Here is a 15,196-nt window from a genome sequence, read left to right on the forward strand (position 1 = left end):
TCCTAAAATAGCTATAATATAATTATAATTTATATTGTAGCTATATTAGGATTTATTTTACAGGTAAGTATTTAGCTTTAAATAGGAATAATTTATTTAATAAGAGTTAATTAATTTCGTTAGATTTAAATTATATTTATTATTATTATTATTATTATCGGTTATTTGTAGAGCGCCAACAGATTCCGCAGCGCTAGGGGGGTGTTAGTGTTAGGGTTAGACTTAGCTTTAGGGGTTAATACATTTATTAGAATAGCGGTGAGCTCCAGTCGGCAGATTAGGGGTTAATGTTTGAAGTTAGGTGTCGGCGATGTTAGGGAGGGCAGATTAGGGGTTAATACTATTTATTATAGGGTTAGTGAGGCGGATTAGGGGTTAATAACTTTATTATAATAGCGGTGCGGTCCGCTCGGCAGATTAGGGGTTAATAAGTGTAGGCAGGTGGAGGCGACGTTGTGGGGGGCAGATTAGGGGTTAATAAATATAATATAGGGGTCGGCGGTGTTAGGGGCAGCAGATTAGGGGTACATAGGGATAATGTAAGTAGCGGCGGTTTACGGAGCGGCAGATTAGGGGTTAATAATAATATGCAGGGGTCAGCAATAGCGGGGGCGGCAGATTAGGGGTTAATAAGTGTAAGGTTAGGGGTGTTTAGACTCGGGGTACATGTTAGAGTGTTAGGTGCAGACGTAGGAAGTGTTTCCCCGTAGCAAACAATGGGGCTGCGTTAGGAGCTGAACGCGGCTTTTTTGCAGGTGTTAGGTTTTTTTTCAGCTCAAACAGCCCCATTGTTTCCTATGGGGGAATCGTGCACGAGCACGTTTTTGAGGCTGGCCGCGTCCGTAAGCAACTCTGGTATCGAGAGTTGAAGTTGCGTTAAATATGCTCTACGCTCCTTTTTTGGAGCCTAACGCAGCCATTCTGTGGACTCTCAATACCAGAGTTATTTTAAAGGTGCGGCCAGAAAAAAGCCAGCGTTAGCTACGCGGGTCGTTACCGACAAAACTCTAAATCTAGCCGTAAGATAGCTACAATATAATTATTAATTACATTGTAGCTATCTTAGGGTTTATTTTACAGGTAAGTATTTAGTTTTAAATAGGAATAATTTATTAAAGTATAGTGTAGTGTTAGGTGTAATTGTAACTTAGGTTAGTTTTTATTTTACAGGTGAATTTCTCTTTATTTTAGCTAGGTAGCTATTAAATAGTTAATAACTATTTAATAGCTATTGTACCTAGTTAAAATAAATTGAAATTTGCCTGTAAAATAAAAATAAATCCTAAGATAGCTACAATATAATTATTATTTATATTGTAGCTATATTAGGGTTTATTTTAAAGGTAAGTATTTAGTTTTAAATAGGATTAATTTAGTTCATAATAGAAATATTATTTAGATTTATTTAATTAATATTTAAGTTAGGGGGGTGTTAGGGTTAGTGTTAGACTTATGTTTAGGGGTTAATAAATTTATTACAGTGGAGGCGGTGTAGTGGGGGGCAGGATAGGGGTTAATAAATTTATTACAGTGGCGGCGGTGTAGTGGGGGGCAGGATAGGGGTTAATAAATTTATTATAGGTGGCGACGGTGTAGTGGGGGGCAGGATAGGGGTTAATAAATTTATTATAGGTGGCGACGTTGTGGGGGGGTAGGATAGGGGTTAATAGGTAGAATGTAGGTGGCAGCGGTGTCCGGGAGCGGCGGTTTAGGGGTTAATACATTTATCAGAGTTGCGGCAGGGTCTAGGAGCGGCGGTTTAGGGGTTAATACATTTATCAGAGTTGCGAAAGGGTCTAGGAGCGGCAGTTTAGGGTTTAATAACTTTATTTAGTTGCGGGGGGCTCCGGGGGCACCGGTATAGGGGGTAGAACAGTGTAGTTAGTGTGAGTGCTTAGTGACAGGCTAGCAATAAAGCTGGGAAAAAGCCGAAGAGCAGCGAGATCGGATGAGTGATAACTCTCACAGTCCGCTGCTCATCGCCCCGCGGCTTTTTGACAGCTTTATTTGATAACTTAGGTGAAAATTTTCAGGTCCGCGGCGGCGATGTGAGGTGAGCTTAGGCGGGCGTATTGGGCCGGCGAAGGCAGGAAAGTTGACACGTTGATAACTACCCCCCTAATACTTTACTTCTTCTGACAGTATTATCATTCAAGTGAAAGCACTTGTAATCCAGAAATTACTTGTCTTACATCGGTATATTAGTTATAGCCCAGAGATATAAGCCAGAGTTTGAATGCAAACCATCTGCATTTCAATTTGTCTTATATCCCTTTAAGGACATATGTGCTACACAACACAACAGGGGTAGTTTCAGTTTTACTTTTACATATAGATATCTACCATGAATATATCCAGTGACATCTGGATTTCTAATAAAGTTAGTTTTCTGAAAAATAAATAAGTAAATGAAAAAAAAGAAGTTATTTTAGGGATTAATAGCATATAGGGATTTATAGCATAAAAGGAATGTCTGTCTTTCAGTTAGTACTAGAGTATTGTTTGTAACAGACATTTAAAAATGAACCTGGCCCAGTGGCGTATTTAGGTTTTGTGCTGCCCTAAGCACTCAAAATTCTGCTGCCTCCCCTAGGGTTTAGGACTTTATTGGCCATAATATTTTTTGGTCAGGAAGTAATGTTAATTTTTATTATGACATTTCTAAAGTAAATTTTCACTCACACACATACATGCATGTACAGACACATACACTCACACACATCTATCTATTGCTGCTATATATTTCAAAATAAACCTAAACAAAGATTTCTTGAAACAATACTTCCCCCAGATACAATACTAAGTGCTGAAAGCCAACAGAACTAAAGGCAATAACTAGCTGAATAAAATAAAGATTCAAAGAAAGCTCTAACCTGTAAGCTTCATGGGCAGTCTCTTATTATACCCCTTAAAATGTAAGCTCTTTGGGCAAAATAACAAATGATATACCTTTATAATACTTCTAAAATAACTGTAAGCTTCTTATAAATATAGCCACAAAAAAAGTGCTGCCCCTCCCAATCTGCTGCCCTAGGCAAGTGCCTTTTTTGCCAAGGCCAAAATACGCCCCTGACCTGGCCTCATAATAAATGTTAACTGCACAATCTCACTTAAAGGGACATAATACTCATGCTAAATCACTTGAAAGTGATGCAGTATAACTGTAAAAAGCTGAGCATCTCTATGTAAAAAAGGAAGATATTTTACCTCAATATTTCCTCAGGTCACCATAATAATTGCTGTGTAAAAAGGTTATACTTCAGCTGCTGTCCAGCTGCAGGTAAAACAAAATAAGTGGTCATGAACTCTTTTACTGTGATCTCATGAGATTTGACTTAACTCTCATGAGATTTCATAGTAAACTTCCTAAACTGAATAGGGAAATTATAACATGAGTGTGCACGAAGCTCACTCCCTTGCCTGTCCAGGGACAGACATACTGATTTGCTGCTTAAAGTCCTTTGCAATGGGGTTTGAATACTTAGGACATTTTGAGGTACAATATATTTCTTTTTTACATAAAGATGTTCAGGTTATATTTTCTAGTCATCTTTTTATAGCTATGCTGCATCACTTTCAAATGTATCATGGCCCTTTAATTTTTGTATAGCTAATAACTAGTAAGTAATCCTTATTTCACAGAATGTATTTTAGTTAACCTAGAGAGAGAACTTAAAACTACTAATCTGTATACACTAACATCTGTTCTATATATTATTTGTAAGCTAAACATAATAAAAGGTAAAAATATAGCAGTCACCCATAAGAAACAAAGCCACTATGGGGTCGATTTATCAAAGGCTTTCGCCAGCCTTTGAGCCCCTACGGCTGCAGGTTCTCACAAGAGAACCTGCTTGCCGTATTTAACAAGCAGTGGTCACTAGAACACTGCTTTCCTAACCTTTTGCCACCTCTAAGGTGGCGAAATTCAATCTCCGCGGTCTAGTCCAACCGGGGAGATAGACAACTCCTGCCCGCGCGTGATTGGCTGTGCTCGGGCAGGGGGCTGGATTGCACACGACTGCAAAATAGCGCTCATGTGCAATGGTAAATTCCTCCGGGGAAATTCGCCCTGCCAGAGGTGAGATGCGGTGGACAGGGGCGCCAATATGTGCCACTGTCCCTCTCAGCTTGATAAATCTAGCCCTATAAGTTAGGTGTACAATAGATTGACTTGTTCTAGGTAGTGTTTACATCTGTTTAAGTAAGTATATCATAAAGATGTTGTTAAATACTGAATAAGTTTAACTAAGTAGTATGGCTACTATGCGTTGGGCCATAAGAATTATGTTATTTCTCTCTGTTTTTTAATATCCACCTTCAATTGTTTATTTAAAGTACAAGAAAGTCAAAATTAAACTTCAATGGTTCAGATAGAGTATGCAAGTTGAGTCTTTTCAATTTATTTCTATTATTTTGTTTCCTTGTTAAAAAGCATACCTAGGGCCGGAGTGTGGTGGAGCACCGAGATGGACGCATGAAGACAGAGCTCTGTGGGGTATAGCTGATACCTGATAGCAAAGAAAGCAGAAACTTAGCTAAGGAACCACACAGGACAAGCTGAAACTACATGCAGTTCATAGAAATATACTCAGAAACTCTTGCTAAACCGGCACCCGATCACGTAATCAGCTCTTACATGGAATCGCATGAAGAGGCCTCATAAGAAACATTCTGGGAGAATGGGGGACACTTCAAATCTGGTCCCCCATTCCTCCCAGAAGGTTTCACCCCCAAAAAAGTTGTATCCCTAGGTGCCTCATTAAATTGCCGACAACATACTAAAAGACGACTTGATCCCTTTTAAGTAGCGGCAGACTGGGGCACAATATTGGTCCCGCATTAAATTTCAGGACCCAGGATAGGCCCAGAGAGGTTTTGACGGTCCTCCGGCATTTAAAGGGACAGTCTAAAAGAATTGTTATTGTTTAAAAAGCTAGATATTCCCTTTATTACCCATTCCCTAGTTTTGCATAACCAACACAGTTATATAAATACACTTTTTACCTCTGTGATTACCTTGTATCTAAGTCTCTGCAAACTGCCCCCTTATTTCAGATCTTTTGACAGACATCCATTTTAGCCAATCAGAGCTGGCTCACTGGAACTCCACGTGCGTGAGCACAGTGTTATCAATATGACCTACATGAACTAACACCCTCTAGTAGTGAAAAGCTTTCAAAATACCCTGAGAGAAGAGGTGGCCTTCAAGGGCTTAGAAATTAGCATATGAACCTTCTAGGTTTGGCTTTCAATTAAGAATACAAAGAGAACAAAGCAAAATTGGTAATGAAAGTACATTGAAAAATTGTTCAAATTTTACATTCTTTTTCTGAATAATGAAAGTTTATTTTGGACTAGACTGTCCCTTTAACTGATCTTCATGACAAAAAATTTTTTTATGCTTACCTCATAAATTTATTTATCTCCACGGCTTAAGTAATTACTGTTCGGAATATCACTCCTGGCCAGCAGGAGGAGGCAAAGAGGACCACAGTTAAACTGCTAAGTATCACTCCCTTACCCACAACCCCCAGTCATTCGACCAAAGGGAAATGGAGAAAAAGGAGTAACACAAGGTGTAGAGGTGCCTGAGGTTATAGTGAAAAGGTGCCTGAGGTTATAGTCAAAAGAACAACTGTCTTAAAATAAAGGGTGGGGCCGTGGACTCACCATATCCAGAAAGAAAGAAATATCAGGTAAGCATACATTTTTATTTTCTTTCTTAAGATATGGTGAGTAAACGGCTTGAGTACTGTTGGGAATCAATACCCAAGCTAGAGGACACAGATAAATAGGGAGGGACAAGACAGGCAGTCCTAAACAGAAGGCACCGCCGCTTGAAGAACCTTTCTCCCAAAAGAAGCCTCAGCTGAGGCAAAAGTGTCAAATTTGGAAAATTTGGAAAAAGTATGTAGAGAAAAAAAAAATTTGTTACACAGAAGCTTCATTTTTGAAAGCCAAATAAGAGGAAACAGCTCTTGTGGAATGAGCCGTAATTCTCTCAGGAGGCTGCTGTGCAGCAGTCTCATAAGCCAAACAAATTATACTTTGCAACCAAAAAGAAAGAGTAGTAGCAGTAGCTTTCTGACCTTTACGTTTCCCAGAGAAACAGACAAAGAAGGCAGAGGATTGACGAAAATCCTTTGTCGCCTGTAAGTAGAATTTAAGAGCACGTACAACATCCAAATTCTTTAACAAACTCTCTTTGGAAGAAGAAGGATTAGGAAACAGAGTGGGAACAACACTTTCCTGACTGATATTTCTATAAGAAACAACCTTTGAAAGGAAACCTAACTTAGTACGAAGAACCGCCTTATCGGCATGAAAAATAAGATAAGGGGAATCACACTGCAGAGCTGAGAGTTCTGAGACTCTTCGAGCAGAAGAGATAGCAAAAAGAAACAAAACCTTCCAAGATAACAACTTAATGTCTATGGAATGCAACGGCTCAAACAGAGCCAGCTGTAAAACTTTAAGAACAAGCTTAAGGCTCCAAAGAGGAGCAATAAACTTAAAGACAGGTCTGATTTTGACCAAGACCTGACAAAAAGATTGCACATCTGGCACATCCGCCAAACGTTTATGTAGTAAAACTGATAAAGCAGAAATCTTACCCTTCAGGGTACTGACTGACAATCCCTTCTCCAGGCTTTCCTGAAGAAAAGATAAAATTCTAGGAATTCTAATTCTACTCCAAGAGTAGCTCTTGGATTCACACCAATAAAGATATTTATGCCATATCTTATGGTAAATCTTTCTAGTAACAGGCTTGCAAGCCTGAATCATGGTCTCAATGACCGACCACGCTTAGAAAGAATTAAGCGTTCAATCTCCAAGCAGTCAGCATCAGAGAAACGAGATATGGATGAAGGAAGGGACCCTGAATCAGGAGGTCCTTTCTCAGAGGTAGTCTCCAAGGTGGGAGATATGACATCTCCACTAGGTCTGCAAACCAGATCCTGCGAGGCCAGGCAGGGGCTATTAGAATCACTGACGCCCTCTCCTGTTTGATACGAGCAATGACTTGTGGAAGGAGAGCAAACGAAGGAAACAGGTATGACAACTGGAAAACCCAAGGAACCACCAGAGCATCTATCAGAATGGCCAGCGGATCTCTTGACCTTGAACCGTACCTTAGAAGCTTGGTGTTCTGATGGGACGCCATCAGAACTAACTCCGGCACCCCTCATTTAAGAACTAAGTTGGAAAACACCTCCGGATGGATTTCCCACTCCCCGGGATGAAAAGTCTGTCTGCTCAGAAAATCCGCTTCCCAGTTGTCTACTCCTGGAATGTGGATGGCAGATAGACAGCAATTGTGGGTCTCTGCCCACTGAAGAACCCGAGTAACCTCCTTCATGGCTAAGAAACTCTGAGTTCCTCCTTGGTGATTGATGTAAGACACAGAGGTTATGTTGTCTGACTGGAACCTGATAAACTGGGCTGAGGACAACTGAGGCCAAGTCAATAGAGCATTGTAAATCACCCTTGACTCCAAGATATTGATGGGAAGAGCAGACTCCACCCGAGTCCAAAGGCCCTGAGCTTTTAACAAGTTCCAGACTGCTCCCCAGCCTAGCAGACTGGTGTCCATGGTCACAATCACCCAGGAAGGTCTCCAAAAGCATGTGCCCTGGGAAAGATGTTCCTGAGAAATCCACCACGGGAGAGAATCCTTTGATGACTGATCTAACTCTATTCTCTGAGATAGATTAAATTTCATCCCAAATTAGGATCGATCCCCAGCTAAAATTATGTGATAAAAGTTAAGAAAAAACATTTAATAAACATCAAATAAACTTCTAAAATACCCCTCAGGCAACCCCACATTTCAATTACTGAGGTGCCTTACCACTACCAATTAAGACTGGATCACCCAGAAATGGAGAAAAACAACTTTTTTTGCTCAGAAACTTTATGAAGTAAAGCCGGTCATGTGACCGCAACTGCCAAGCTCAAATTACTGCTGCGACACAGAGAGGCACTAAAAATAGCTTCCTGGTACACTGAGTACCAGAAATAACCGTTTTTTCAAACCGGACAGTTTAAAATGTTGCATCGTTTTATTTTAAAGCAAAGGGGAAATGAATAAGCTGCTGAAATAGAAAATTCAGCCTTACTTTCAGTTTAAACTTGAATTGTTTTATCAAGTAAATATGTCAGAAAATAAAGCCTAATAAAAACATTTTACCCTTTCTTTTCAAAAGAGTTTAAATGTTAGCCTCACACATGCTACAGTGCCTGCTTCACGCCCCAGAGTAACCCATACAACAGGATTATCTATGTCCCAATAAAAAAGCAGTGTCTTTTAATTTGTTAAGTGCATGGTCTCCCCAACTGGAAGAAAAAGCACTTACCTGCACCGCTGTCCGGCATGTAGACAGTTACAAGGTATGAGAAGACACAGTTCTTCACAGAGACCTTTGGAAAAGAAAGAACAGAGTAGCCAACTCTGGCTTTCTAAACTAGGGCAGCAATTGTTAGGAACACACAGTAAGTACCTCTTTACAAGCTCCTAACTGCTTTAAAGCCACCACTATCCGACTGCAAGGAGTGACGTGGAATACGGCTATACTCCAAAACATGCTTGTAGATTAAATCAACATTTATCTTCAGACACCTAAACTTAACCTTCTCCTTGCACTGAATGACTGGGGGTTGTGGGTAATGGAGCAGTTTAACTGTGGTGCTCTTTGCCTCCTTGTGCTGGCCAGGAGTGATATTCCCAACAGTAATTACTCAAGCCGTGGACTCACCATATTTTAGAAAAGAAATATGCATTGTCAAGTGCAATGTAGATTATTTAAAATAATGGAGATATCTTAAAAGGGATTTAATAGTGACTTGCTATTATTTCAAACAAAAATATATATTTTAAAATATTTTTTTGTTTAAAATAATTTTAAGCAACCATTAAATCCCTTTTAAGATATCTACAGTACTTAAAACAAAATGCATTGTACATGACTATGCATATTATTTAAACATTGACCCCTAATCTGCCATAACCTAAAACTAACTGTAGAAGCTAAGGCCCTACACATAAATATTCAATATTTAATTGTTGCATTGTTATGTGCAATGCATAATGTTTAAATATTTGCATATAAATTAAAAATGTTGTAAATGTTGCTTGTTGTGTTTATTATTTCTAATTAAAGACAGTATAATTAATATTATAGGTCTACATTACTTCATGCCTGTTATGTAAAAATATAATTTAATGATACTGACTACTATAACATAAATATATACTAACGTAAATCTTTGTTATCACTAATAAACACAACAAGCTTACATAAATACATTTGAATTTATATGCAATACTTAAACCATTATGCAATTTACATGCATACATGTTTAAATATTAAATATCAATGCAAGGCCTGACTACATTATATCTTCAATCTTTGAATTAAAAAGCATGGTCGTGTATAATTTATATTAGTTTAAGTATTGGATATATAATTTAAAATGTAGATATTCTTGCTGGATGCATTTATTATAGTAAATAAAATATATATTTTTAAAATAGATATTTATGCTATAAAGACAGTTGCTTTATAATTATAGTATCACATAACTGCATGCCTGTTATGCAATAAAACAACTGTAACACTAATGCCTTTTGTAACATGAATATACATTTTAAAATATATATTTATATTTAAAATAAAAACACAAGAAAAAAATAAATACATATTAATTTATATACAATAGTTAAAAGAATATGCAGCATATATAACAATACACAATATTTTAAAAATTGTAGATAAATGCATTATTAACCCCTAAGATACCCTAACCTAATCATCTAATCAACCCACATACAGGTGTTTAGTTGATAAAGGCCTAATAAATGGTACCCACCATTAATCACCTAATCAACCCCCATACAGGTATGGGGGTGTTAAATTGATTAAGGCCTAATAAATAGTAACCATCATTAATCACCCAAACAACCCCCATACAGGTATGGGGGGGGGGGTTAGGAGATGAAAGCCTACTAAATAATAACTAACAACAATCAGCCAATCAACCCCCATACAGGTATTGGGGGTGGTTAGGAGATTAAAGTCTACTAAATAATAACTAACAGCAATCAGCCAATCAACCCCATACAGGTATGGGGGGTGGTTAGGAGATTAAAGCCTAAACCGCCAATAGAGCCCCAATAGAATTACAAAATAGGGTGGATATGTACATTCATATTTGACCAGAAAACACCATAGCATAAACATATTAAATGCTGCTTATATAACTGCCACAATAAGGCTAATAAGTGGCTACATTCTCTACTATTGTTAGCAGCTGGATGATTTAGGGGTCGATTTATCAAAGGCTTCGCAAACCTTTCGACCCACTACGGCTGCAGGTTCGCCGTATTTAACAAGCAGCGGTCAGACCGCTGCTTCTCTAATCTTTCGCCACCTCGAAAGTGGCAAAATTCAACTGCAGCGGAAGGAGCGCGCATGTGCGCCTCTGTCCGCCTCAACTTGATAAATCGACCCCCTTAATATACACTTTCTAAGTCTGAATAGTGAGGAAGACTTGCCAAATAACAGTACCAACATTTTATTAAAGGGCCAGTAAACCATATTTATTAAAGGGACAGTATACACATAGTGCAGAATTATATAACATTATATTAGCGCTAGCTTTATGCAATCTAATATTGCCTGTAAATTTTTATTAAAAAAGTCTGTTTTTCAGACCCGCTCTCTGTGTTGTTCTGAGCGGGTCTGTTTTTATCACAGAGCGCATCTGGCCAGCTGTCTAGTCACAGCCCGGCCCAACCGCGTCATTACTCTCAGTGCAGCTCGCTCACGCTGTCAGACAGAGCAGGAGCGAGTTGCACTGAGAGTAATGGCGCTGTCGGGCCGGGCTGTGACTAGACAGCTGGCCAGATGCGCTCTGTGATAAAAACAGACCCGCTCAGAATAGCACAGAGAGCGGGTCTGAAAAACAGTCTTTTTTAATAAAAATTTACAGGCAATATTAGATTGCATAAAGCTAGCGCTAATATAAAGTTATATAATTCTGCACTGTATATAACATAATTTTTTAGGTTTACTGGCCCTTTAATATATTTGTCCTACCCTGACACCTAGTGGTGGAAAATTAAATTTATTTTCCCTTTATCAAACCTCCTAACATTCTGATTATTGAAATATACAACTAAGTAGTTGAGCTTCCCTAATGAAGATATAAACTACACAGCATATATATATATAGATATATTTGCTGTGACGCTAATCCTGTCTTTATCCCACAGTGTACTTCAGGGATAAATATTTTCTATAAAGTCTATAGACACTGACTGCAAACTAAAGGAAAACTGAATGAATATTTAGGATGCTATAACTTCATTGAGTGATGATAATCAAGATGTGAACTTCAAATAATATAAAATCTGTATGAAGTGACGAAGTGCAGCTTGTGAGGAGGGTAGAGGCCATATTTGTCTCGCTAGCTATCAGCTGCCGGGACTACATCGCCTAAGCTAGTTAGCTGTGTAGCTGTAATTAAAATTAGGTCCCCACGCAATATTTGAAGTGTGCCTAAACATAAACTAATTTTAGTTTCACTGAGTGCACTTTCTGCCCTGTGTAGGCACACTTCAAATAGAGCCCTCTGCAGCAAACTGCTAGTGAGCATTGATGTCGGCGATGTGGGTAGTGACTTTATGCTTCTATTGACTTTTATTGGAGAGAGATAGACGTTTGCCGGCATTGCTCAGATACGCCCATTTTCTATAATAATAATAATAATATTTCGACAGACCGTCGGACTGTCAATGCTTTAAATATCGGGGCCTCAAAGCAACACAAAACCAAAATTTTTTTTTTCATGATTCAGAAAGGGGAAGTTTGCAATTTGCTTCTGTTATCAAATTTGTATTGTTTTTATGGTATTCTTTGTTGAAGAAACTACCAGGTAGTTTGCACGTGCCTGGACCACAACATGGCAGTAAATACTGCTACTATCTAGTGCTCTCGCATACCTAGAACATTGCTTAAATTATTATTTCAAAACTGCTGTCATATAGTGCTCTTCATACTTGCACACTTCTGAGACCATCTACCTGCCTAAACTTAATAATCGAAGTCATTTGTAAACTTTGACATAGATTACAAGTTGTGCAGTACGGCTATACCGCTGAAAAATTGGCCTTTGCGAGCGGAATATTCCACTAACCAGTATTACAAGTCGTGGCGGTACGGCTATACTTCTAGCGCTTTAGCCTATACCGCAACTCTCCATTCCGCACTCAAAAAATGGTTTTTGAGTGTGGAATATTCAGCTCACCCGTATTACAAGTTGTGCGGTCAGGCTATTCCACTAGCGTTACAGCTTATACCGTAACGATCCATTCCGCAATCAAAGACCAGTAGTTATGGATTTTGCAAAACAAAAATGTTTCACAACTCATAAAAATGTTAGAAAGTACACTAAACCCATTAACTACCTATTAACCCCTAAATCGCCACCCCCCGCATTGCAAATACTATAATAAACCTATTTACCCATAATCCGCCGCCCACCCACATCGCCAACACTAAATAAACCTATTAACCCCTAATCCGCCGCCCACCCACATCGCCAACATTACAATAAACCTATTAACCCCTAATCCTCCGCCCCCCGCATCGCCAACACTAAATAAACCTATTAACCCCTAAACCGACAAACACCCACATTGCGACTACCTAAATAATAAAAAACTACAAATTAATCCCTAACATAAATATATAAAAAAAAAACACCCACCCAACCCCCTAAAAAAAAAGACCTAACTCTAAAAACACCTAATCTACTCATTGCAATCAGCTCTTTTACTGCCCATTAAAAAATAAAAAAAGCCCTAATCTAAAAAAAAAAATAAACACCCCAAAAAACAAAACGACTAACGTGAAACATGTCAGGTGTTCCTTGTCTGATTATGTCTCACCTTGTGGGCGAATAAACCTTCTTTGATTGTACCAGCATAAGTACCGGGAGTGCAGTGTTTGCTTTCGTATTGTTACTAACCCCAAAATAGGTACTCACCATTCCTGAAGTCCGGACATCCATCTTCTTCTAGGCAGAACAAAGTCTTCATCCAGACCGCAAAAATCTTCTTCCAGGGCAGCAACATCTTCCATCTTCAACCTGGTGGTGCGGAGCGAAGGCGGCGCGGAGCAAAGGCCGCGCAGACATCCAAAGTGGAGGGTCCTCTTCATGCAATTGTCCACCACACACAGAAGATTGAATGCAAGGTACCACTTTTATATTAGGGTACCTTGCATTCCTATTGGCTGAAATGTTCAAATCAGCCGATAGGATGAGAGCAACTGAAATCCTATTGGCTGTGCGGCATACGATCACATGAAGAGGATCCTCCACGCTGGATGTCTGCGCGGCTGCCGTTTCAGCCCTGCTCCACGCTGCCTTTGCTCTGTGCCACCGGGATGAAGAAAGAAGATGGCCCTGCGCTGGATGAAGATGGAGCCGCCTGGAAGAAGACCTTCACCGCCGGACTTCAGGAATGGCGAGTACATATTTTGGGGTTAGTGTTAGGTTTTTTTTATGCGTGTTTTTTTTTTAGATTATGGCTTTTTTGTTTTTTAATGGGCACTAAAGAGCTGATTGCCCTTTTAAGGACAATGCCATACAAATGCTTCTTTAGGGGCAATGGGTAGCTTAGTTTTTTTTTAGAGTTAGGCCTTTTTTATTTTGCGGGGTTGGATGGCTGGTTTTACTGTTAGGGGGTAATTTGTATTTTTTAATGTAAGAAAGCTGTTAAACTTAGGGCAATGCCCTACAATAGGTTCTTTCAATGGCTATTGGTAGTTAAGTGTTAGATTAGGCTTTGTTTTTATAGGGGTATTAGATTAGGTTTATTTTTTTTATTTTGGACATATTCGTTTATTATTTTCTGTAATCTTAGATTTTTTTTTATTTTTCATAATTTTAGACTTTGTTATTTTTTGTAATGTTAGTTTTTTTTTTGTAGTGTTAGGATTTTTTAATTTAGGTTTTTTATTTTTGGTATTTTAACCCTTTAAGGACACAGCTTTCAGTTTGCTCAATTGTTTTATGATGGAAAAATTCCGTCATATGTCCTTAAGAGGTTAAAAAATAAAATAAATAGTAATGTTAGGTTTATTTATAGTTTAAGCTTAGATTTTATTTATTTTACAGGTAAGTTTTTATTTATTTTAAGGTAAGTATATTGTAACTTTAATTTAAAGTTAGGGGGGGTGTTAGGTTTAAGGGTTAATAGTTTAATTTAGTTTGTTGCTATGTGGGGGGCGGTGGATTAAGGGTTAATAGCTTTATTTAGGTGTTAGCGATGCGGGTGGGCGGCAGATTAGGGGTTGATAGATTTACTGCAGTGTTGGCGATGCGGGTGGGTGGCGGATTAGGGTTTCATAGGTTAATTTAGTGTTGGGGATGTCAGGGGACAGCGGATTAGGGGTTAATAGCTTTATGCAGTGTTGGTGATGTCGAGGGGTAGCGGATTAGGGGTATTTATACTAGGAGTTCATGATTTATAAGAAACTTTCTTGTCTTCATAGACATCAATGGGGATTGCGTTATATCGATCACAATTCCGCATTCGCAGGTGCTTTTTTTCTAACACTTTTTCTCCATTGATGTCTATGGGGGTATACGTACACAAGCACGTCAAGTCAGGACCCATACTGCACAACACAAGAAGGTATTTTTGTAACTTGTAATGGCAGCACTATGAAAAGTGTGGTACTGCTAAAATTTACGCACCGGGTTTAGCGCACAACTTGTAATCTCTGTGTTTGTTTTTTAATCATATAAGCTCATGAAATAAATATTTTGGGTTCATGTCCCTTTAAATGTCCTAGGCACAGGCCTAAATGACCTAGACAAAAATACATCCATGATACAGACCATTTAGGCCTAGATTTAGAGTTCGGCGGTAAAAGGGCTGTTAACGCTCCGCGGGCTTTTTTCTGGCCGCACCATAAATTTAACTCTGGTATCGAGAGTTAAAACAAATGCTGCGTTAGGCTCCAAAAAAGGAGCGTAGAGCATTTTTACCGCAAATGCAACTCTCGATACCAGAGCTGCTTACGGACGCGGCCGGCCTCAAAAACGTGCTCGTGCACGATTCTCCCATAGGAAACAATGGGGCTGTTTGAGCTGAAAAAAAACCTAACACCTGCAAAAAAGC

Source organism: Bombina bombina, chromosome 1 (genome assembly GCF_027579735.1).
Source record: "Bombina bombina isolate aBomBom1 chromosome 1, aBomBom1.pri, whole genome shotgun sequence".
NCBI classification, from domain to species: Eukaryota; Metazoa; Chordata; class Amphibia; order Anura; family Bombinatoridae; genus Bombina; species Bombina bombina.